At 37.7% G+C, this 24,284-nt stretch overlaps 1 protein-coding gene across 7 annotated transcripts in view; it reads left to right on the plus strand.

The window, feature by feature from the left end:
• Hecw1 (HECT, C2 and WW domain containing E3 ubiquitin protein ligase 1) overlaps positions 1 to 24,284 on the plus strand; it is a 417,595-nt gene that overhangs the window by 19,331 nt on the left and 373,980 nt on the right. The gene's annotated exons all lie outside the window — the stretch shown is intronic.

The raw sequence follows: 24,284 nt of genomic DNA on the forward strand, positions 1-24,284 counted from the left end.
TTATTATGCACCCTTCAGTTTTCCTCTAGGACAACTTTGTCACCCAAATACAGAATTTCTCCAAGAGAATCTAGCACACTTAATGATAGAGCCAGAGACCAACCTGGTGGACTTAGCTTCTTTTTGTGCTCAATGTCAACCACTGTTCCCATGAGCCTACCCTGCCTCACTTTGGTTCAGCTCACTCCCCTTACAAAGCCAATATACCCTCCTGGTGTCAACTCAGAGTGAAACCGGGTTCTCCATTCTTTCACATCCCTTTGCCTACTGACCTGACCTCTCTGAACATCCCATGTAACTTCCAACTTTTATTTTACGCCTGAAATTTGACAGCACAGTTTTTGAATGATTTACCATATTTAAACCTTGATTCTTTTAGGGCTCCAATTTCAGCGTTCACTTGTTAGCTTCCTGTACTTCATGCTCAGAAATAAGGTGTCCTGGCTTGTTTTTTACCCACCCTCATCTGTCAAGGATGTGAGCAGGATGAAGTACAATATGTATGATCAGCAAGGTCCTGAAGCTTAAGGCCCACTCAGGTGATGGATGCTACATAAGCTATACCTGAGCTTGGCCATGTGACTGTTCAGACTGGAGAGTGGAAGGCTGTCTTTAGATGCCAGCTCTTATTCCCTAACTTGAAGCTGTGTTGTGTTTTTCAAGTTTAACTCCAGCGCCCCTATTGTAGTTGCTGCTTCTACTGCCTGGCAAACTTGGGGGAAACTCTTCCCGGCTACCAGCTGTTTGTTCAGTCTGCAAAAAAGCACAAGGTCATTCCAGGTACACTCCCTGGGGAGGATGTTAATTGATTTATTTGATTGCTACTTTAGATTAGGTAAGGCATTGATTGGTTTATGAATTTTGGCAGCTAAGAAGTCTAGAGGGTCTGGTAGATTTTTGTATGTTTAGTTTCCTTTGGGGGATGCCCCCTTTTTTTCATACTCCAGAGCACCGCTTGTGATCTTCCTGGTCAAGATTTAACTCACTAAGTTCACATCAGCCCCTCAAATGCATCACCTACATGGTCTTCAGCCACTCTGGTGGGTTCCAGGATATGGAATTACATTTAATCATTAAGTTCGTTTTCTTAGGTTCCTATTGACTGTGACAGCTTCTCAGATTTTACTAGTTTTGATAGCCTTGACAATTTTGAGGAGTACTGGTCAGGTGTTCTTTGACCCTCCTTGGGAAGCAATTTTCTCACAATTACATAGGGGTTATATATTTTGAGGAGGAAAACTACAAAGGTAAAATGCTCTTTTCATCCCATTACATTATGGATATGATTTATCAGTGTTGATGTTGACTTTAATTGCTTAGCTGAGGTAGTGTTTGCTCAGTTTCTTCATTGTGAAGTTCCTCTTTCCATGCAATGCTCTTAGGAATAAAGCCAGTAGCTACAGCACCTTCTAAAGGAGTAGGGAATAGGCTCTGCCTCTTAAAGGGCAGACACCTTCATAATTTATTTGAAAGTCTTCTCTGTGGAAGCTTTGACTCTTCTCCCCCTTTTATTCATTTCTTCATCATTCTTTTATGTCAACTTGGACTTTTATTTATTTTTTACTTGGAGTTATAACCCAATAATACTTACTGTATTTTGTTACTCGACTTGTCCAGCTCTGGCCACTGGGAGCTCTTTCCATAGACTCCTGTGTTTTTTGACGTGTCCCATCACTGTGGGGTTTTTCGTTTGTTGAGCACTTCTACACTTTCTACCTCTACAAGATAATCCTGGCTTACCTTATATGTCCTGCTTCAGTCCTAGAATCAGCTACTTTCTCCAAGAAGCCTTTCTTTCTTTTATTGGAGAAATGAGACACCAAGATCTGGATGCTAGGATTTTTTAAACATTTTTTATTTTATTTTTTAATTTGTTCTACTTAGTTATACAAGACAGTAGAATGCATTTTGTTACACTTTACACAAATGGAGCACAACTTTTTATTTCTGTGGCTATACATGGTGTAGAGTCACACCAGTAGTGTAATAGTACATGTATATAGAGTAATAATGTCCATCTCATTCCACTGTCATTCCCATCCCCACACCCCCTCCCCTCCCCTCACTCTCCTCTGTACAATCCAAAGGTCCTTCATTCTTCCCTATCCCCCACCCATAGGATTTTTGATCTTCTGAATTTTGTGCAATTAATATTATGTAATAAAAATCAACAATCTTTTATTATCTTTTGCTTTTCCTTTACCCTTAAAGCACCTTCTCCTTCCTAAGGCCAGAATGATGGATTGGCATATGAATTTTGACATCGATAATCTGCACAAATGTCCTTTTAATTATTTCTTAGTTTTATTTTTTAACACTTGCATCTTTTACTATATGAGCTGTACATTTGGTGCATGGTATAGGTGTTTTAATTTTTTTCAAAATAAATTGCTAGTTCTCTCAACAGGGTTCATTTTACACTTTCAAAATAACTTTGCCTTGGCCTTGAGATATGGATTGATTGGATTATGGGTTAAGCTGTATGAACTCTGGCCCCTTAATACAGTTGTCAGAGTACGTGTCACTGGTAAAATCAGAATTGTTTACTCTTTCCTTATTTCTTTTATCTTAATGAACCGTTTCTGGAAGTGGCATTGTTTTCCTGCTGTAGCAGTCTAGAAAATATGTTTCTGCCCTTAATTGAAAAATCTATCTGTTCTAATTTATTGCCAAAGGAGGTAACTTCAAACCCTCTGTCATCCAAGTGTTATCCAGAGTGTGGTTGTCAGAACAGAGCATTTGAGACATTTTCTGAAAGATTTGTATCTTCTATGTTACCACCAGGATACAACAGAGCCAAACAAAGTAGAAGTTGACTTGGGTGTAGCCATTTGGGTTCTTTTGTAGAATGGCTGTTGCTAAATTTCATTGTCTTTTGCCCCTTCCTTGCAATGTGGGATGCTGTAGGAAGCAGTCACACTGAGATTACACTTGGGTTTATTATTGGGATCCTTTATGATGGAAGATGTGGTCTTTTCCCACACCCAGTATCTCCTTCATGCTGACCTTAGGAAGAATTTGTATTAGGATTGTGAACCCAAAGAAACTTCTTCAAGGTGGTTGGTGGGTTAGTTTTTACCATATGGTCACTGTGTGCCCTCTAACATAGTGTTTCCCTCTTTGGTTTGACTGATAGGAAGATCCATATCCAGCCAAATGTGCCTCTGACTGCTATTCTTTTCATTTGTGCTTTGTCTTAATTTCATTTCCCACTGAATGTTTTTGGGTTGAATTTAGAGTTTCTCCATATGATGATCAGCTTTATATCACTATAACAAATACCTGAGATAATCAACTTAGAGAAAAGGATTATTTTGGCTCTAATTTAAAAGGTTCAGTCCATGAGTTAATTGGCCCCAAGACTTTGGGCCTATGGTGGCACATCATGGAGTAAATGGAGGATCAAAACTGCTCACCTCATGGTAGCTAAGACACGCAGATGAGGAAGAGACTGGAATCCCACAGTTCCTTCAAGTTTGCATTAATAATGACCCCAAAACTCCCACTAGGCTTTAGCTCTTTAAACTCTCACCACACCTCAATAATTCCACGCTGCGCACCAAGCCTTTACCCCAAGGTAAACTAGATCCACACTAAAGCATTTCACCTCAACACTATGGACATTCTGAGCTAGATAATGCTTTCTTTTTTTTTTTTTAATTTTTATTGTTGGTTGTTCAAAACATTACATGTAGGGGGCTGCCCTGTGCTTTGTAGGATGTGGAATAGCAGTCCAGGCTTCTGTCCACTTGTAGCATCTCCTACCCTCAGTTTCAAGAATCAAAAATGTCTGCAGACATTTCCATATGTCCACTGGAAAGCAAAGTCACCTCTGGTTGATTATATGCATGTGTACCATCACTAATATATTTTGTTACAAGACATGTATATCTTTTTAAGTTAATAATAAATAATGCAATGAATAAGATTTATATAGCAAAAAAAGTCAGGAGGATACAGCATGTATATTTGAACCTAGAAATTAGAGCATTAATATATTGCCAAGGTGCCATTGTAACAGCTCTGACCCACTGCCAGTCTTCTCATCTAGTATTTCTGGAGAGGAACTTAGTCATAGATGATTTTAAAGAGAGAAGTTTTTGAAGACTTGAAACAGAAGATGGTTAATGGACATGACTTCTTTGGTATGCCCACTCCACATGCTTACAGCTGAGGAAGATAAACTGGACACACCAACTGACAGTGATAGGTGGGCATTGGTCAATCCCCATGTATATACACAGCTCATGGCCAGTGACTTCTGCTGTCCATTAATGTATGGTGTGTAATTCTGAACAGGTGGATATGTGGAAATGAAGACAGAGAACATGAGTAGGTCATAAAGATCTTCAAATTGGGACATAAGAGCTAAGTTATTTGGCACTATGGAGAGGAAAACATATTGATTCTAAAGACTATTTTCAGGCTGCATTATGTGTTAGTGTAAAACCCCTTGAGGAATTTGCCAGCCATGGGTAATGGAAATTTTTTACTTTGAAATTCTTTTGCAAAAGACTATTAAAGTTGTCTATCATCCAAGGAAACCTTTAGTAGGCTTTCAAAGCCAGAGGTAAAGAAACAGAGGATGATAATAGGTATTACCCATGCAATCATTTAATGTGCCTATTTTAGTTTTTATAATAGTAATATGGATTGAATTTAATCATGCAAGTGTGTGTGTGTATGTGCACATGCACACACACACACACTTGTATGGGTGTGTTTTAACAACACTCCAGGCTAAGAGACCTATCATCAGAGTAAATAATTGTGCATTGAGCTTTATAATATTTCAGCTTTTTGAGAAAGCAGCATAGAGTGCATTTTTGCCCTTTGCTTGAAGAAACATGATTTCACTTGGCTTTCAAGGCACATTCCTTTGCAACAGAAGCACAAGGTAGTTTTTCTTTTGTTATTGCAGAATAGCCAAAATGAAAGCATAGGAAAAGCACATAAGAAGCACTTTTCAAAGCAGTGCTCTAAAACTCATCCAACTTGATGACTTGGAGGTCCAGAAGATTCTTTTATCTGTGGACTTTTTTCTATCAAGGGTGGAAAAAATATTTTAAGGAAACAAGAAATTTCTTTAGTTTAAAATCAGATCAAATGTTTTTTGTTGCAAAAAAAAATGGATGGTGATCCACATCTCTACAAAGATTCTCTAGAGATGGTCCTTGATAGAGCTGTGTCAAGATGTATATATTTCAGGAGAGTATGAAGTGAGAAAGGATTAGCTGCTGACCGTGGAGTCCTGTTGAAATGGTGTTTTGGTTACCTGCATAATTGTGTTTATTTGCAGTCTTGCCTGCTACATAGCAAGCATTGGTTTGCTGAACTCCACATCCCTAAGCTGAGGATGTGCCAGGGGCCTAATAGGTACTTAATACTATTTGGGTCAATTTGTATGTAGGGTAGTGAACAATATTCGAACCTTATCCAAAGCATAACAATTGTATTCATAACAATTGTTTCCAATTTAATTCAGAGTTCCAAGTGAACTCTGAGATGGAGCTAAGTGTAGGGAATGCCCTTGAGTTCATCACCTGTGTTGGAAGAGGGCAGACATAGAACTGAGCAGAGGGAGAAGGGAAGCTGTCACAGAGACCTGACCAGATGACGGTCAGAAGACCTCATGGCACTGTGGAGCTGAAATAGTCCTCAGTGTTGTTCCCAGTCAGGCCCAAATGGCCAGGCCTCTATATCTCTCTCTTCAGATGTGGGTCACCTTTGAAAGAACATGACCTTGCGTGAGGCAGCTCCCCAACATTCCCGGAAGAGGAATCTACCTACAGATCCCAGTAATCTCAGACACAAGCTATTCCACCCTGTGTTTTCTACTAACTAGCACTTGTCTTTACTATGATCCTTAAAGTGAGTTAGCATTTCTCTCATTTACATATGCAGAAGCTGAGGTTCGAAGATGTTCAGTGATTTTTTTCAGGTAAATAGTGTTAACTATTTAAATTCAATTCTGAGTCTAAAGGGCTATATGCCTTGAATTTCTTTGGGAAATAGACCAACCAAGTAAGGGCATTAGAATGAATTGGAAGTCTGGAGACTGAGGTGTGCTCTGGTCGTGCCACTAACTTTAAGTATGACCTTAATTGGTCAAGTTCCTTAAAAATAAACATGGAACTAAAATGAGCTTTGATGCACAAAAGATTCTCTAGGATCTTGTCCAGATATAGATTCTGACTCAGAGAGTCTGGGGAGGGCCTGAGAGTCCTCATTTCTAACTGGCTGTCAGGTGGTGCCTCTGCGGCTGGCATCTGAAATTTCAACTCCAGCTCTGAACATCAGTGGTTTTCTAAAGGATAACTGTTCTCTACACCCGCCCAACTCCTTTCATCAAGGATAAAATATAAAATTAACACACAAATATATATATATATATATATATATATATATATATATATATATATATATACATATATATAAAATGTATAATTAAGGAGATAGTAAATCTCCATTAAAACACCACCCTGGTAATAATGTTGCAGGTAAGATTGGTGGATGGATGCTGAAGTTAGAAGATGAAAGTTTGAGGAGAAATACAATATTTACAAAGTATTAAAGTAGCTTCTCCTCCAAATGTTGATTAATTACAAAGAGAAAAATAATGAGTTGGGAGCAAAGGTCACCTTAATAAATTGACCAAAGTCAATGTCACCAGTAATGACATATTTGATATCATGCACCTCCTGATAATAAACACTGAAAGGGACACGCCACTTCTGTGTATCCTTGTCCAAAGCACACACAACCTCAATCTAACCATGAGATCATACTAGACAAATCCAAATTGAGGGATATTCCACAATATCATTGGCCAGAATTCTTTGAAAAATATGTCAAAGACATGGTAGACAAGGATAGGCTGAGGAAGTGTCATATTGAAGGGGACCAAGGAGTGATAACAAATAACAATAGGGGATCCTGCGTTGGATCCTGGAACAGAAATGAGACATTAGTGAAATGTGCAAACAAAGTCTATATAAATCGTGATATTATACTGGGATGTAATTTTGACAATTTTTTTTAGTTAGCTTTCTCTTACTGTAACCAAAAGTCCTGACAAGAACAATCAGGAGAGAAAATATTTCTTTTGGCTCACAGTTTCAGAGGTTCACTTCATAGCTCTGCACCCATGGGGAGGTAGAACCTCATGGTGGAAGAGTGTGGCAGAGGAAAGCTGTTTAGGACATGGCAGCCATGAAGGGGGAAGAGAGGAGGAGGAGGAGGAGGAGGAGGAGGAGGAGGAGGAGGAGGAGGAGGAGGAGGAGGGGGAGGAGAGAGCACCCTCCCAACTCCTTTCACCAAGGATAAAATATAAACCCCAAAGGCACATCCCCAATGACCTATTTCTTACACCTTACCTGGAGGTGACCACTGAGTAGGTCACAGCTCTCATAATCCTATCATTTTACCTCTGAATGTTCTTGCATTGTCTCACACATGAATTTTTAGGGGACAGCTCATATCTAAGCCATAACACAAATATATCATGGTGATGTAAGATCAGATGTTATCATAAAGGGACAGTTGGTAGAAGATAAAAGAAAGCTCTGTTCTGCTTTGTAACTTTTCTGTAAGTCTAAAATTATTTAAAAATCAAAAGTAAAATAGAAAAGTAAAAAATGGGATATTCTTCAAAGCTTTTTTCAGATATATTTTAAAATATAAATGTGTTCATCAATAGTTATTTAGACTTCATATATCCTGTGATTTGCAAATAATGATTTTGCTTTTCATTTTCTTTTTCTATTCATAACTATTCCCCCAGAATCTAAAACTCAAACAGTTCTTACCACTGTAATGGCCTTAGATATCCGTATAGTATTGCTGACTTTAGAGATTTCACACTTCAAAATAATAATGATAAACAACTCTTATTGCATTGACTGCAAATCAAGCACTGTTCTGAATGCTTTAAATGCCTTACCTCATTATTTTGCCCAATAACCAGGTTATTAGCATACTTTACAGATAAAGAAACATTTAGAGAAGTAAAATAGCTTCCTCAAGTTCACATAATAATTTGTAAAGTCTAAATTTGAACCAAGGATACCTAACTTCCTGACAGAGCTTTTAGTAATACTGTCTACAATGCAGCTTAATAATACTAACACTGGATTTCAGATAAATACCACCACCACCCCCTTTTTTTTTCTTTTTTAACATGGGATGATACCATCAATGAACCAACATTTTAAAGATAAGGTCATTATGACAAAGAAACTGTTCAGTGCTTTATGATCCTCCTCCCCAAACAGACAAAGCAGAAGAGCATTCAGAGAAGATGAGAATCCCTGGCTAATCCCTGCCAAATCTTCTCAGAGCAGCTGGGAATCGGAAGGGATGTGGACAGGAGAAGGACTGAGGGTGACGAGAGACTCCAGCATGTCCCCAGCACTCTTCATGCAGAACCACAGCTGCATCCTAGCCCCCAGGCTTCACTTGGCACGATAGCTTGCTAAGTAAAGTGGAGAGTGGACCATGGTTGGCTCCTACCTGGACAGGACTCAAGTTAACTCCTGGATCACACAACAAACCCAGGAAAAAAGAAAACAAATGACAAGAAAAATTGGTTCATGTGCCTTTTTCTCACCTTTTATTGGCACCTACAGCTCTCACTGAGATGGGCCCATGATCCCAAGACAGGCTAAAGGAGCAAGTGGAGTCAAAGGGCTGAAAGATCTCTGTCATTTGGACAGGATCCCTAGGCATCCAGCTACATCTTTTCACCTCCAGGTGACACCTCTGACGAATAATAACTTATATATCACATAGGATTATTTGGGAGTTTATGTGACTTAACATTTACAGTGTTTATTGCTGGGCCTAGGGCACGATTCTTATAAAAAATGAGTGATTTATACTTTCATTTTATAAATGTAGGCAGACAATGAAGAACCTTAACTGAAAACATTTGAAGAGAAACAGCAGGTCACATGGGTGTGGGAGTAGAGTGTTAGGGAAAATACATAAAATAGAATTTAAAATAGAAGAAATATTGACATACACCCCCAGTAGCAATCTCAGAGAGTTGAGAGGGCAATATTTTGCTAAAAATGTAGGCTGTTACAGAAAAGGAAATTAAAAATTTGATTGCTGAATGATCCCCATCAATATTGGCAGCAAATACCAATTAAACACTGTTAAACATTGAATGAAGGGTTTAGAAACTAACATGAGGGATTTTCACATAGAGGGAAAATATAAATAAATAGGAATTATAAAAGATAAGCGACTGAGAAGATAGAGTTAGTGTATCCAACATATGTCTAATCTTCTCATCCACTCTAATTGGAGCAGATGGAGAAGGGATAATATTTAAAGCTATGTAAAAGAAAATTTACTTGAGCTAAAGAAAGATTTGAAGTTGCTGGTGAAAAGATTTTCCCAAGTCTATGTAAGATATTGAAACACATACATAATATGTTTTGATTTTATGGGTTAAGAGGAAAATTCTATAAATCTTTAAAGACAAAATACAGAGGACATAAAGAGTGTGATCAAATACCTCACTTGTCACACTAACTGCCTGATGAGAAATGACCAAGGTTCTCCAGAATGGTGAACCTGTGTAGACAACAAAGCACTTGTACAGTCCCGGAAGAAATACACATTAAGACTTGCCATATGTAAGAAATAGTCCACCATCTTCTAGCAAAAAAAAAAAAAAATTTCAAGCAATTATACCTCTCATTAAAATCCATCAAAATGTAGAACCAACAACAAAGAAGACAGTACATACACTAGACATTTATAAGCATTAAAACCAGTCATCTCCCATATAACTCAAAATCTATTTTAGAAATACATGTTTTTGGAATTTTAACAATTTTGAACAAAAAAGTGCTAAAATAAGAGACATAAATTAACAACATTATACTAACAATCTGGAACTAAAGTTCCAACTGGTTTAAAAAATTTGTATGGTGGATGGAATAAGTTATTTAATTTTTGATAAATTGTATTACTCTTTGTTTTTTTTTTTGTTTTGTTATGTTTTTTTAGATTCCTTATATTGGTCAAGGTTCTTCAGAAAAACAGAACCAATAGAATATGAATATATACATACCCATATATACACATAAGAAGAGATTGGATTATACAATCAAAGGCTGAACAGTTCCACAAGGGCCCACTATAGACTTCAGAGCCAGGGAAACTGATAGCTTCTCAATCCAAATAGCTGGGAGCCTCATAACAAGAGGAAGGAATAATCACCCCAGCCTGAGACTGAAGGTCTGGAAGCTTCACTGGTGCAAGTTCTCATTCAAATCTGGATTCTTATATAAACAGCTGATGTGGCAGCAGTAAAAAAAAAAAAAAATACACCCCATTCAAGAGGAGTTAAACATGTGCACAGGAGCTTCTTCCTTTTTCCACTTTGTGTGTGGGGGGGATGGGGGGTGCCCAGGGTTGAACCCAGGAGTACTTAACCACTAGACCACTGAGCCACATCCCCAGCACTTTGTACTTTTTTATTTTGAGACAGGATCTCACTAAGTTGCTTAAGGCCTTGCTAAGTCACTGAGGCTGGCTTTGAACTTGCTATCCTCCCTCCTCCTGAGCTTTCTTCTGGGCCCACAGCCTATTAGGTGTGCTGCCCACAGTTGGGGTGGGTCTTCTCCTCTTTTCCACTCAGTTTGCTGCCTCAGTACCAATCATCTCAGAAAACACCCTACAGATACACCCAGAAGTGTGCCTAGTTTTCTGAGCATCTCTCAGTACAGTCAAGTTGACAACCAACACTAACCATCACACAGTTGTTCTTGATTCATGGACGAGCGCTCTCATATACAGACATAATATTACTTTTGTTGTTGTTCGTTTTCCTCTGCCCCTTGCTGCCTCTGTTTGTTCCAAGTTCTTCTTACCTGCCTGTTTAGTTATGTTAGTCTCTACATTTCCTTTAGATACTTTCTTTGAATACCTAGTGAGTCTTGGCTCTCTGGCCATACGTAAGAGTCAATTCAGTTTCCAACTGGTTGATCTCTCTTCATTGGAGAACCCTCCAATCCTGGTTGCTATAGGTGTTTCCCCTTCAGTAGGTCATTTTCTTCAGAAAAAAAAAAAAAAGCTTCTAGACTTTTTTTTTTCTGTGAATGTAAGCTTCACTGCCAGAGTTCTGGGAACTGGAGAGGGCTGGAGTCAGCATGACTCGATTCAGTAATGCACCTAACCCCTCCTGTTCTGGTGCCTCTTAGTCTGGAGCTTCTTGTAAAAAATTTCCTCTGAGAATAGACTTTCTATTTATTGCTGGGGTGAGGAAGAGGATATGAAAGCCAGCTTTCAATATGTATACCTTCTTCTATTTTGGTTCCTCTCCTCTCCAGTTCTGGAACTTTCTATGATTCTGTGATGTAAATTGGCATGTTCCCTGCCAACTTCCCCTGGGGGGGCTTGGGGGTAGTTGTTCATCTTTGCTTTTAAATAAAACAAAACAAACAAACAAAAGAAACTATCTGTGCAGTCCAACATTAACAAATGTAGGGATGTCCCTCATTTATTATCATTATCTCTTGGGTTTTCTTATCCTTGAGGATTTATGGTTTTTCAGATCTTCTATTGCCATCTCATCAACATTGGAAGAGGGAAGCAGAGATAAGTATATGTATTCATTCCCTATTTATACATATCAGTGATCTTGGAGTTAACATTTCCATGAAAAATGATCCTTCCTCCAAAAAAAAAAAAAAAGACCCATTGGGATTTTGGTTATCTTTACATTTTCTCATCTGGTAACATAGATGTCTCCATTCAGTTCAAGGTCTCTACAGCATCTTCAAAATTTCTTTGTATGTGGTGCATCTGATCAGGGAACAGGGGAAGTAGAAAGACTTTTAAGAGGCTTTGAAGAAAGACAAAGGCTCCCAACTTGCCTCTGATGATTTAATTAGTTATTCTGTTCTTTTTTTTCCTCAGGTCTAATACATCCCTTGTGGACCTATGAGTCTTAGAAAGAGTTTATTTGGGCTGGGCATGGTGGCACACACCAATAATCCCAGTGGCACGAGAGGCTGAGGTAGGAGGATCGTGAGTTCAAAGCCAGCCTCAGCAAAGGCAAGGAACTAAGCAACTCAGTGAGACCCTGTCTCTAAATAAAATACAAAATAAGGCCAGGGTTGTGGCTCAATGGTCAAGTGCCCCTGAGTTCAAACCCCGTTATCCCCCACCCCAAAAAGAGTTCATTTGAAGCATATAGAATTTGGATAACAATTATAGTTCTTACTATTTTATTAGTATAAGGTTACTCTAGGTACATGCTTGCCAGTCCATTTTCTGCTGTACAACAGATATTACAGACCCCGGTAATGTTCTTTTATTTACTTGTTTACTCTTGGTACTGGGGGTTGAACCTGGATGTGTTTTGCCCCGGAGGTACTATCCAGTCAATTTTATTGATTTACTCTTTTTGAGACAGGCCTTGCTTGCTGAGAGTCTTGCTAAGTTGCCCAAACTGGCCTCAAACTTGTGATCCTCCTGCCTCAGCCTCCCAAGTTACTGTGATTATAGTCCTGTGCCACCATGCATGACTGGGGTTAGTGATAAGAGAGAGAGAGAGAGAGAGAGAGAGAGAGAGAGAGAGAGAGAGAGAGAGAGAGAGAGAGGGAGGGAGGAAGGAAGGGCTCACAATTCTGGAGGCTGGAAAGTCCACAGTCACAGGGCAATGTCTGGTGAGGGTTTTCGTGCTTCATCCTAACATGGCAGATGGCATTGCACAGCAAGAAGGCATATAGTGGAGAGGGGGCAGGAGCAAGAGAGCAGGTACCTAAGAGAGCTTGCGAACCTCCTCCCACAATAACCAATCTGCTTCCTGGAAAACTGCCTTCATAACATTCCTAAAGGTGGACCCCCTGTGACCCCATCACCTCTTAAAGATTATACCTCCCAATTCCACCACAATGGCAATTAAATTTCAGCATGAGATTTTGTGGGAACTTTCAAACCATAAAGGTGCCTGTGTTTTGTTTTGTTTGTTGTTGAAGTAAATGGAAGGTTTACTTGCAATGTCTTATTTTTCTAGATAGCTTTTAGAAAATCAATTTTCCTCTGGAGATATATATGAATTTCTGATATGCTGCTCAATTTCCAAATCAAATCTAATAGTAAATTTAGCTAAAATCTGTATCTACCTACACATAAATTTCTTAAACTGTTTTCTAGGAAAAAAACCTCTAGGCCTTTCACTGATGATTCTTATTGTTAGAATTGACTTTTCAAGAATGGACATCAGCAGAAGCCAGACCATCTCATCTATGATGTCCCCCATGCAGAACATAATCCCCCTGAAAAGGACACGTACCCCTCTTGTCATCCTAACCAATAAGCAGCTTTCCCCCTCTCCCTTCCTATAAATTCTTCCACTACCAACTGACTGGGGAGACCAGTTTGAGCTTTGAGCTTATGGCTTCTTTGCCAGTCAGCATGCAATAAGCTTTTCCTTTTGGCAAAACTTAATGCCATAGTATTGGCTTCTGTGCACAGCAAAAGCAAGCCGTAGTATCTTTTAAGTCAATCATCATGTCTGCAGATAATGAATTATTATCTTCTTTATTTTCTTAAGTGTCCACAAATGATGTTTTGATATCCTCTTTGGCAAAATACTTGTTTAAGATAACGAAAGGCCTTGCCAGGTAGTTGTGTGTTTGTGCACATGTGTCTAAAATTTCACTAATAAATTTCTGATATTTTTGCATTGTGGTTCAGAGATGTGATTTTCCAACTATAAGGATATTGAGCATATTTCATTTATAAGGAAGATGTACTTCTGGTTTATTGGTTAAAAGTTTGATATGTAACTTTTATCCTTATGAATTAAATATCAAAACATGTCATTCACTCACTCATTCATTCATTTGCCTACTATTTTCTGTTGAAGACAGAATGAATTTCAGTAAAATCTTCCCAGTTTGGTTTCTACTCCTTCTCCTTTGTGTTTCCAAGTCAGTGGAAGCTCTTCTCATTCTTCCATGAGTTATTTTCTCACTGTAGTAGTTTTCACAAGCATTTCACGTTGTTCTTCTTTACATCTTAGACACATGTGTTAGAAGAGGTGAACAGTGAATGTCAGGAAGTGATGTATATATTTGAAATAATTTTTTTACCCATAGCATTTAAGAGAAATTTCCAAAAAAGGCCTAAATTTCAGTGTAGGAAGTAGGAATGTTTAAGCCATGCTGTGGTATCTTAATCAAGACTCAAAGGCCAGCTCAGAGAGTCATGGGGGAGGACTTTCACTACTCTTAAAGCTCTGACATCAACAGGCTCTAAGATGGATTTTTAAAGAGTTATCTTTCTTACATAGAAAAACAAGAGTAATATTTTGTGGAAATGTTAGGGGTTATCTGTTTGTCTCTTTTAAAAATTATATAACATTTGATATAAAGAGGGTCCCCAACTTTCAATGGCTTGACTTATCATTTTTCAACTTTATGATGGTACAAAATCATTCCCAAACAACCATTCTCTTTTTCACTTTCAGTAGTTAATAAATCACACAAGACTTTCAACACTTTATCATAAAATATCTCTGTGGTGTTAGATGCTTTTGCCCAACTATAGGCTAATGTAAATGTTCTCAGCCTTTTAAAAGTCAGATAGACTAAGTTAAGCCATGATATTGGTTTTGTGTTAGTCAGCTTTTTGTTACTGTAACAAAGTACCTGAAATAATCAACTTGAGAAGAGAAAAGGATTGTTTTGTATCACATTTTTGAGATTTTACTCCATAGTTAGTTGGGCTGTTACTTTTGGGCCTGTAGTAAGGAAATATATCACTGTGGAAATGTGTGACAGTGGAGGAAACTACTTACTCATGTCAACCAGGAAAGAAAGAGGGGAGGGGAAATAAAGGGGCCAGGGTCCCAGTATCCCCTTTAAGGGCATGCCCCCACTTCCTCTCACTAGCTGGCTAACTTGAAGCATCAAGTTCAAAAATAACAAACCTTAAATTTTTGATCTACCAAATGAGACAACAAATAGGAAGTTCCTATAAATTACAAAATTATGCATAAATGTAAATGTCCTTGTGGACATACTGCTATCAAATTCAATGACTTTTTAAGATATCCTCAAAGAAATAAAATTGTTAAACAATAAGCAGAGAATATACCAGGGGTACTAAGAGCTATGGCAACTGGAAGTGGGAGGAAAAAGGAAACTTTGGGGCCAAAAAAGGTTTAGAACTCTTCAAAGACATGTTTTGGATAAAACAGTGAACAGAGGAAAACAACCTGCAATGTAAGAAACTTCAGTTTATTAAATAAAATTATAATCCAGTGTTTGTGGACATTTGCATTTTACTTGAATAAATGAATCACAAATATATATATATATATATATATATATATATATATATATATATATAATTTAAATGGTTTGTCAAGTAAAATGTGAAGATCAAATTAAAACATGCTACCTGATAAATTTATTAAGTATGTGTTCCTGAAACCAGTGAGAAAGCATCATTTTCTCTCTATGATAATGTATATTGACTTCAACATAATAGAAGCTGACTAGCATTTTTCATGGAATATGATGGACACTTATTTTATGAAATTGACAAGGCAGAGACCCTTGTGCTCATAGTCTTGCTGTGCTCAGATGGGTCTTGCCAACCTCCTGTGCCCATCGCAGCCTCACAGGTGTAGCAGTTAGTGGATTTATGAATGAACATGATAGACATATGCTCAGAAAGGTCTTTTATTCATGGGTGAAGCCACTTGAACTGGCAATAAACTACATCTCCCTTGTTTCTTTCTTGTTCAAGAGTTTAAAACAATAAATCCAGAATGAATCCTCTGAAAGCCATGCAGGAAGAAAATTAGCAGCTGCAGTTAAATACTGAAGAACATTTAATTGGAGAAAATAGATTGTTCCAATCTAAACTCTGGATGAAAAAGATATATCAATCATGGAAAAGGCCTTTTAAAAAATATATTTTTTTATAAAATTAACAAAGAAACACCAGATGAAAATCTAATACATGAAAGACTACCATACAATGAAAAATTATTCCTCCTAACACTCTTTAGCATTTTGGTGCACACTAATCATCGTCATATTCCTCTTGTCCCTTGGGGACCTGGGACAAAGCCAGCCCTCAGTGGATGTTCACTGAACTGAGTGAACTGTGGGTGGATCTCAAGCCAGTCTTCCTTCTGTTAGATTTCATATTCATCCTTATCAACCAATGATTCTATCTTTTATCTAATATTTACAGAAAAAAAATGAAACTAAGAGGAGTAGAATTAATATGAATTTCAACATGCATAATGAAGTAAAATTAATAGATATGTCACCAGTAACATAACTTCAAAAATACATAAGGCTACCTATTTTTACATTAGGGTCAATTAGTTTTAAAAAATATAAACTGACACAGTAGACATTGCCAACCAGTATGCTTATTCATGAAGGCTAACTAACAACCTTATGATTATTACGTAAAAATTTTTGTGGCAGTCATCAAATATTTCTGGCTGGCCATCTTCCAGGTGCATGGTAGCATTTCTTTTCCCTGACCTTGAAATTAGGTTTAATTATATGATTTAAATTGGCCAACAGAATATGAAGGGAAGTGGGGCTGGGGTTGTGGCTCAGCAGTAGAGTGCTCGCCTAGCTCGCGCAAGGCCCTGGGTTTGATCCTCGGCACCACATAAAAAATAAATAAATAAATAAATAAACAAAGGTACTTGTACAACTAAAAAGAAATAAATATTTTTAAAAATCATATTAAAAAAAGAATATGAAGGGAAGTGATGTGTGTTATTTCTCCCTTGAGGTTTATAGGACTATTCACCCACCATATTCTGTTCCCACAACAAGGTGATCAGGAAAACATGTATCCAACTCAAGCTTCTATCAACATCTGTTCCTGATAAGCAGCCTTTACCAACTCAGATTAAATAAGTGGTATGATTAAGGGAAAATATTATTAAATTAGGCCAATGAGGTTTGAGGAGTTATTTGTTACAACAGTGTACTTTAGCCTATACTAACTGATACATTTACTCATAAAACTGGTCATTGTGCCAGGCATAGCGAAAACCAATACTACTACGATATGAATGATATGAATCTTTATTTCAAAGGAGTTTGCATTCAACAGGAAATGCAGAAGTACAAAAAAAGTACCACTCAGATTGTAAGTATAATAAATCAAACACAGGATAGATTAAAAGTTGTGAGAAGTATTACTTCAGGTATGATGTCTTGAATTAAAATCTTTAGTATAAAACTCCAGAGATTTCATACTTGAAAATGAATTCTCCTCAGTATCTTTTATTAAACACTCAAAAAATTTTATCAGCAGATTCATTCCTCTGGCTATATCATTTAAGACCATAGTAAAAAAAAATGTTTTCATATATGCTATATTAAATTTTTTTCTGAGTAGACTATTAAAATAGTAATTTTGAGTGTGACATTAAGTTATTAATATGAAATCCACCATTCTATTTTTAAAGTAATAAATTTCTGTGTGAAATTATTCACTGTATTAGGCTTTGCAGGATTTTATTTTATAAGCATAGAGTTGATATATCCTTTTCAAAATCACATTCATTCACATTCACAGAAATGGAAAGCCCAGATTTCAGCCTTAGACAATTCTGGTCTGAGTCCTTGTTCCCCACTGACAAGAAGTAAAATTGCAGTCTAGTAACTTCTATATTTTAGTTTTAATTTCCTTATCTGTGCAGTGGAAGTAATAAAGTGTCTATCTTTTAAGGTTCTTATAAACATTGACTAAGATAAGTCAGGAAATCCTTTGTGTAGAGTGTTTTATTTATAGCAGGCCCTCAGAAGCATTTTCTAAGCAATGCTAATTATTATTCATTACATTTTCTCTTCCTGTAGACACATTGTTTCCAAACATTTAAGATAAAAAATAATAAATGTTGACCAAAATGGGTGATTTGAATGCATAAACAATGAATATATGAAGATATTGGAAAACATGCTATTTTCTTAATGTTCTTTAAGATTCTCATGTTCATGATTTTGTTTAGCAAATGTCTTTAATTTTTCTGATGTGATTTTTGTAGAATGTTTAGAAAATACAGATAAGCAAAAAGAATCATGTAACAGGAACCTACCCATTGTTTCAAGATCTAGCTGCTAATATTCTGGAATCTCCTGCAAGCACTTTTTCATGCATATGTGTGGGTGTATTCAAAATATGTATAGTATATATTTTTAAATAAAAAGAGGATCATGCATCATTTATGCAAATTTGGTATTTCATAAACACCTTTCAGATGAATATTCTTCTACACAGTTCTTCTCAATGGTGATGTGCACTATCTACTTCCATTTGTCCCTCCAAAGCTATCCTCTCCCCCTTCATCCCACCCATGCCAGGCCATTGGTTCGGGCTGCATGGGTGAGCTCCTTGTCTTCCAGGTTTAGCCCACTGAGAGTACCAGCAGAAGTTCAGAGTGGGGAAGGAAAGTGAGACACAGGTGTTTATTCCATGGCTGCCTCCCTGTGGAGTCCTTGAGGCTTGCTGAGTAGCCCAGCTGAGCCCACAGCTCCATCTGGAGGCAATTCCCATCCAGATGCCTTACTCTGGGTTCCAGTTATCATTCCCGAGGGACAGTAATGCAGCCCCACTATTACTAGCCACAGGATCCTGAACTATTCATTGTAGTTTAATTATTTTAGTAAAGAATTCTTTTTAAGAATTTTTCAAACTATCCAATTTGAGTCCCATCTAGTTCTTCCTGGGACCCTGTTTTATACACTAATCAGAGGTTCTCAGACTGGAGTGAAGATCAGAATCACCCGGAAGGTTTGTTAAAACATAGATAGCTGGGCATCTCTCTCCAGAGTTTCTGATTCAGTAGGTCTGGGAAGGGCCAGAGAATTTGCATTCTAACAGTTCCCAGATGGTGCTGGAGCTGTCTTTACAAGGACCAGACTTTGAGAACCATTGCACTAAGCATTCATTCCACTGCCTGAATCTTGACAGTTTATATAACCGACCATCTCTCCTTCATACAAATAACTGTGACATTTATATCTTTTTAGCTAAATCTTTACATACAGACATAGTCATTTCCTTCAAAAAAAAATTCCTAAAAGTAGAACGGGTGTGTGTGAATCTTTAAAGTTTTTGATCTTTATTGCCAAATTGCCTGTCAGAAGTTTGTATGAATTTATAGTTCTACTTTATGTATATGAAAGTCAGGCTTTCTGTATATCTTTGCAAATACAGTATAGCATTTTATTGTTTATTAAGATCCTTGCCATTGACAAATGACTAAATCTAACTATGGTTCTCATTGAATTATTTTGGGAACTATTGTGATTAACTGTTTGGCTTGTACTTTGACTCTTCTGTACATAGTGATTGGCGGGTGGCTCCTTAGTAATTGTTGACCATTTCTCTAAGGGTCTGCTTGTCCTTTGCTTTGCAATTAGAGGGCCTTTATTTGTAAAGGACACCAACTTTTGCCTTTTATACTATATTCTGTTCTTCACTATGATTTGTTATTTGCCTTCGGGTTTTGTGTGGGATAATTTTTCACAAGAATTTTTTTTTCTCACTCTGTTGTCACATCTACTGGTCCTTCACTTTGGGATGTCAGTTTTTAATGTAATGCTTAGAAAATACAAAAGTTACCCTCACTCCCATCAGGGTGTAACCATTTCCTTTGATTTTCTGCTAGTGTTTTTATGATTTTCTTTTTACATTTTAGTGTTTATATTTCATTTTGAGGATATAGACATGCAGTAGCCTTCTATATCTAGAGACTCCACATCCAATGATTGGAAATGTTCTGAAAAAAAAGTTCATCTATACTGGTGTTTACAGACTTTTTCCCCTTATCATTATTCTCTAAACAGTACTACTTACATAGCATTCACATTATATCAGCTGTTATAAATAATCTAGAGATGATTTAAAGTATATGGGAGGATGTGCAGAAGTTATATGCAAATGCTATATCATTTTATAAAAGGAACTTGTGCATTGGAGGACTTTTAGTATCAGTGGGAGTCATGGAACTAATCCCCCCTTAAATATTGAGGGAATACTGAGGGAATTTCCTTCCATAGATATCCTAGAATCACTTGCTGAGTAATTCATCAGTTCTCATTGGTTTGGAAAAGCCACTTTTATCGAAGTTTTACATGAGTCAGGGTTTGTTTTGAGAAGTTTTCTTAGTTCCATTGATCTGTTAACCCCCTAAATCACAATGTTTATTATCATTACTTAAAATACTTTTATGGAGGTACCACAGATTGAACTCAGGGGCACTCAACCATTAAGCCACATCCCCAGCCCTATTCTGTATTTTATTTAGAGACAGGATTGCTTAGCATCTCGCTTTTTGAGGCTGGCTTTGAACTCACAATCCTCCTGCCTCAGCCTCTCAAGCCTCTGGGATTATAGGCATGGGCCACCATGCCCAGCTAAAATACTTTTTAAAAAAAATATTTAGTTGTTGATGGACCTTTATTTTTTTGTATGGTGCTGAGAATTGAACCCAATGCCTCATGCATATTAGGCATGCACGCTACCACTGAGCCACAACCCCAGCACCCCCTGCTAAAATACTTTTAATCCCCCTTAATTTTCTTTTTTATTTTCTAAAATTTCTTTGGCAATTACAGTGACTTACTACTTCCAAGTACAATGTTGTTTCATGTAACTTCCTCAGAAAAGCCAATTAAGTTGTGCTAAATTTTACCTCTAGGACAAGTTCTTTTCTGTGTGAGTTTTAGTGCTTGGACCATTCTGTCTCACAGTTCTGTCCCTTTTACCACTAATCTCATTTATCTGATTCAATTTATTTCCTTTATTTAGTTTGTATAACTTCTCTCCTCATTTCTGATAGTTTGTTTCTTTCTAAATTGTCATCTTTCTTGGAGGCTGTGGCCTCCATGTGTGTATGTCCTCAGGGCTCTGTGGGGTGGCACAGAGCTGACCACAGAGGACCTTGGAGCCTTTGAAAGTTGAGGGTCCAGATCAAGGGCATCTCTCACCAGACCTAAGGGTGTTGCTGTGTGTAGTGATTGATGTGGGGAATGAAGGGTGACAAAAAATTCTGAATTAGTATGGCTTTTTCCTAAGGGCCCTTTTTGGAAGTTGATGATTGGTTTCTATAATGTGTTTTTTTGAGATTAATGTGGATTTGTAAATGATATTGGTATAATTAGTTTTTTCAGTATTCTCTTTAATGCTACTTTATGAGTAATGTTTCAGATTAGCTTGAGAATGAGAGGAGCTGGTGGAGGCAAGCTAGGATAGACATGCTCGGGTGTATTGAGGTTCAGCAAGGGCAAGGTCAGGAGAAGTAGCCCATGCTGCTGCCTGGGCTTTTCTCTGCTTCACTCTTCCCTCATTCAGGTCCTATTTCAGTCAACCCCTTCGTGCCAGACTTTTTCAGCCTCTCCCTGTTTCCTGCTATATATTCTGTATCACTTGTCATCACCTGATGTACTCTGTATTTATCCTTTGGTTTTATTTATTGGCCATATTTTCCACAACTTATTTTATTTATTGTTTGTGTCCCCCAAAAGGGTAGAAGTTGCATGGAGCTTGGGTGTTTTGTTTATTTCCTTTTCTCAATATGCTCAGAAACTGTAACAGACTCTGGCACGTTTCAAGTAGTCTCAAAAAGGGTGGACTAAGTGAATGAAATCATGGATACCCTCCTTGCTGGAAATATCTCACATCCTCTTTAAACACATAAACTCATACACACACCCATCACCATGCTGAAATAGTGTCAGATTTCAGGACTCAGCTGATGGGTTCCTGCTTGGAGACAGCTATCCATGTCAATCCACTCCTCCACACTGGCTTCCACTCCTCAGCCATCCCATAGTAACTGTTATGATCAGTCATCTGCCTCACCCTCTAGACTGGGTCTGGTCCTCATTGCTGACTGGCTCCTGAATCTCTAGGTTCCAAGTTTAGTACAATGCTAGGCTCAGAGCACAGGCCTATCCGATGTCTATGAAATGAATGAATGCAAGAATTGTGTACTGTTCTTAAATCAGAACCTACAACTGATGGATCTCTAACATAAGGACATATATTTTCATTTGCTTCAAGAAAGATATTTCAAACAAATCTTTTAGGTAATGCAGGCTCATCAGGTAGTGAACTCCCATTCTTGGAAATATTCAAATGCAGGCTGATAATATCAGTGGATGTTTGGAAGCAATTACTGCTTCCAGTATCTTGGAGGGCAAACAAAATGTCTTCTTAGGTCCCTGTGTTACCAAGATTCATTGATTCTGTTATTCCTGGCTAATCAAGCTTATATTTAAAAATTTTCCTCTTTCTCTTTGTAAATATTCTATTTATTCATCTCTGTTAGAAGTATGTTTTTTGTAAGTACTATTTGTATGCATTTGTGATCTATGAATCAAGGATGCTGTATAATCTATTTTCTGTTCATTCCCTGGGAAATGCCAGTGTTCTTCCTCTGCTTGCTCCTTTCGCCACCCATTTGTCATTATTGAATATGCAAATGTGATGGCAGCATCTGTCACTTGCTCTGTGATCTCTTTTCTCATAACTGATGGAAAGAAAAAGAATGATCTCATGTTACTAAACACCATCAACAACTGGATGTCCATTTCAATGAACATGAAGATTTATCCATTAGTATGTTTACCACCTGACTATATAATGACTCTTTACTGCTTTACTTCTTTCATCTTGCTCTGTAAAGAATTAAAGAAATGCAAGGTATTTTTAAAAACTTGTCTATCGGTATATTAGTTTCCTAGGAATGTCATAACAAATTATCAGAATCTCGGTGGCTTAAGATGACAGAAATTTATTCTTTCAAAATTCTAGAGGCCCAGAATTACAAAAGATGAGACTTTGCTTGCTCCAAAGGCCCTGGGAAATAATCAGTTCTTTGTGTTTTCTAGCTTCAGATGGCTCCAGGCATTCCCTGGCTGGTGGCTACATCAATACACTCTCTGGACCCAAGGTCACATCGCCATCTCCTCTTCTCCCATTGTTTCTCCTCTGTGTGTCTCCCATAAAAAGGCTTGACATGGAATTTAGGGCTCACCTAGATAATTTGGAGTAACCTTCACATCTCAAGATCCTTGGCTTAATTATATGCATCTTTTTTTCCAAATAAGCTCACATTCAGTTTCCAGGGATTAAGACATGGATATGGGAAGCAATCATTCATCTCACTATAGAGAGTAAACCAAGAGATTTCATAGGGAAAAAAGAAAACTGAGAAAGATCTCACTTGGAGATCCTAGGAATGCCATTTTGATTTCAGATTACCTTAATAATATTCTAATAATAGCAGCTATGATTTATGGAATGCTTGTTGTATGTCAAATACAGTTCTAACTAACTTGGCAAGCATCATCTTAGCTAATTCAATGATTCTACAAAGAGGCTCCTGTTATTATTGTTGTTTAATAGAAGAAAAAATAAAATTAATCTCAGAGAAGTTAAAGAACTTGCCCGAAGTCACCTGAGCAGCAGGCAGAAAAGTCACTAATAACTATTGACTCTAAAGCCTGGACTGGTAAACATGACTATTAAGCTCCTTAGCAGCAACACCAGCATCTTCTGATAAAGACCAGGGTGTTGACCAGGAGCACACAACAGAAAGAAGCTGGAGAACAGTTCCAAAGTCACTCCGAGTTAAAAAAAAAAAAAAAAAAAAACTAGAAGAAAAAAACAAGACTAACCAGGTTTTCAGAATGATTTCCTCCACTGCAAACTATTGGAAGAAGAGAATGTGAACTCCATCAGATCTATTATAGTTTGAGGATAGCAAACTATTCCCACAAGAGACTGTGGTTGTGATTGTGTGCATGATTGTTGGCACAGGCATGTGTACACACATATACTCACCATAGGTATTGATAGAGTGCTTGTTTGCCAACTGTTGCCCTTGTTCTGTCTGGAGGGAGGTCCTATGAGAAATGGGATTGGAGGCAGGTTCTGCTTCTGACTAAATTCCTCAACCACCATGGCCCAGCTTCTTGACCTTCCGTTTGAAGGTCCAGACCAATTTCCAAACTATGGGCCACTTTCCAGGGAATTTACCATGGGTTACTCGGGGCCTGGACTTCTTTCCACCTGCCAGAATCCAGCAACAGTGTCCCAGTAATGCCACTGGGAAATAGGTCTTCTAGCTCTGATCCACTGAATTCCCCCAAATGGCTTCTGTTTGATTCTTACCTATCTTATTCATTCCCTTCATGCCTGCTACCATTGCCACCAGGAGCCACTGTATAGTGTGGCTAACGCTTAAGAAATAGATCATATTG

The sequence above is a fragment of the Marmota monax genome, unplaced genomic scaffold, assembly GCF_021218885.2.
Source record: "Marmota monax isolate L192 unplaced genomic scaffold, Marmota_monax_Labrador192_F-V1.1 WCK01_AAM20220418_F8-fsc00109, whole genome shotgun sequence".
Classification (NCBI taxonomy): Eukaryota; Metazoa; Chordata; class Mammalia; order Rodentia; family Sciuridae; genus Marmota; species Marmota monax.